General features: G+C 33.4%; 1 pseudogene; it reads right to left on the bottom strand.

Moving 5' to 3' along the window:
* Positions 1–572: 572 nt before the first annotated feature.
* Positions 573–1,653, bottom strand: LOC119528580 (annotated as a pseudogene).
* Between the last annotated feature and the right edge of the window lie 901 nt (positions 1,654–2,554).

The raw sequence follows: 2,554 nt of genomic DNA, 5'->3' as shown, positions 1-2,554 counted from the left end.
CTAAGTTATACAGTCCCAGTTTTTATCCTCTAGCTTGACTTCTAGTGACATACATGACTCTATCCTTACTATTTTCAACCACCTTTGTTAATTGCAATTAGAGAATTGTGCTACCATCACTCATGTTGTGCTACCCTTTTCTGAACCTTTACAATCAACCTTATTGAACAGTCTGTACTCCTTAAGCTTTGATTGCCGAATCTATGCCCTGTTTATATCTCCTGATAACCTGTTTTCTCTAATGCAACTCTCAGAGTTTGCTCATTATAATAATGTACTCTTTTTTTGCTCTGTTTATATAGTTTATTAAGTTTGTACTAACACAGTCTCATATTACCAAGCTAATTTACTGGAAGAACCTTCCCTTTGGTATTTGAATCATCTGAAATAACACAAACAGAACTACACATTTAAAAAGTTTCAATTGGATAACAAAACAAAAAGACAAACAAAGAAATCTTTCCTTTCTAACAGGTGGATATTGAAGTGGACCTAATTTGATTTTCTTTTTAAAAACCTCCAAAGAAAAAAGCAGCTTAAAATCTAATTAAAATGATTTTTTTCTTCCTAAGCTACTTGTCTCCAGCACCATTTACTGTTTTCTGTTGTTTTGATGCAGGTACCTCCTTGACTGCTTCTTATGCTGTTCTTTTTCCTTTTTCTAGCTGCACCATTTTCATACATTCATCATCACTATCAAACTTCATTTTCTTTCCCCAAAACTGTAATTTTCCTTTAGAACACCCAGCCTGGGCAGCTTTCTTTCCCTTTCCTTTTCCTTTAAATCTGCAACCTTTTGATTTCCATTTGTTTGGGAATTCTTGTTGATCTTCTATGATTTTTTTTCAATACATTTTTCTCCATCTCTCCTTCTAATATTTCCCAAGTCGCATCTTTGTTTCTTAATTGTAGGTTACCATTATTTGCATCTTTAGCTTTAGCCAGTGCTTCTTTTGCTTTTTCTTTAAATAGAATTATTCCCTCTTTTGCTCCTCTGAAAAAGTCTATCCATTTTATTACACCATGACTTGAGAAAAAGATGTGCAAGTCTTCTCTACAGACCTGAACATCTAAGGTAACTGGAAATTTCAGCAAGCATCCAATCTTTTCTTCTAGATATTTCATTTCAGCATTTTCTGCCAATTTCTGTTTTTCTTTTTGCTCTTGTTTAGCTCTTAATTTAGCTTCCACTTTATTTGCCTTCTTTCTTCATTCTTTTTTGCAAAGTAATCTTTCTTGAAAAACATTAGCAGGTCTGTGTCTTTTGTATTTCTGGCCAGGGGTCTCTACAAACTTCTTTCAGATTCAATGCTGTCAAACACAGCAAACATTAATCCCTTAAATACTTTGGGTGATGTTCTTCTCATATGAATATTTAGTACTTGATCTTTGCCTCCCAACTATTCTTTTATGTTATCAAGGGTTGCATCAGTTGGGAAGAATTTAATATAAACAGATCTCTTTTTTATACCATTTTTATATTCATCAGTCACTTCAGGGAGAGGTTTACTTGGAGATTTTCTGATTTTAGTTTTATCTTCACTTATTTCCATGAGTTTTGCCTTAGATGTTGTTAGATGATTTAACCTCAATTTGATGACAGATTTTGGCCTCTGGAGCAGCCATTTTTTCATTATCACCATTTTTGGCCATTGTGGCCACCTTTATGGTCCTGATGTCACAGAGCTGCACCTCAGGACCACCAGCAATGACAGCATGTGTGGAGTTCCCATAACAATGTACTCTTAAACAACCAAAGGGTCAAAGAAAAAAATCTAAAGGGAAATAAGAAATACTTGAGGTGAATGAAAATGAAGATGTAACATGTCAAAACTTATGGGATGCTGCAAAGGCAGTGCTGAAAGGGAGGTGTTTTATAGCTCTAAATGCTTACAGTAAAAAAGAATAAAGATCCCTAATCAGTGATCTGACTCAAAACTGAAGAATTTAAAAAGAAGAGCAAATTAAATCCAAAAGTGCAGAAGGAAAATTTTTAAAAATTACAGCAGAAATACTGAAATGGAGAATAAGAAAACAATAGATAGCATCAACAAAAACAAAAGTTGGTTCTTTGAAAAGATCAGTAAAGTTTACTAACCTTTAGCTATACTAAGAAAAAAGATAGAGTGCACAAATAAGTAAAATAAGAAATGAATAGACAATATTACTACCAACACCACAGTTAAAAATAATAGAACTGTAAGAGGATATTATGAAGAAATGTATGACAAATTAGATAACCTACATGAAATGGATAAACTCCTAGAAATCTAGACTGACTCAAGAAGAAATTGAAGGACTCAAAAAACCAATAACTAGTAAAGAGATAGAAATGGTAATGAAAATTCTCCCAAGAAAGAATAGCCCAGAACCAGATGGATTCAAAGGGGAATTTCATGAACATTATAAAAAGAATTAACACTAATCCTGTTCAAACTCTTCCAAAAATTTCAAGGCAAGGAAACACCCCCTAACTCATTCCATGGAACCAGCAACACACTTTTAACAAAGCCAGAGAAAGGTAACACAAGAAAATTATAGACAAATACTTCCT

This window comes from Choloepus didactylus, chromosome 3, assembly GCF_015220235.1.
Source record: "Choloepus didactylus isolate mChoDid1 chromosome 3, mChoDid1.pri, whole genome shotgun sequence".
Classification (NCBI taxonomy): Eukaryota; Metazoa; Chordata; class Mammalia; order Pilosa; family Megalonychidae; genus Choloepus; species Choloepus didactylus.
The sequence above is the reverse complement of the archived record's forward strand: the minus strand, read 5'-3'. Positions and strand labels throughout refer to the sequence as shown.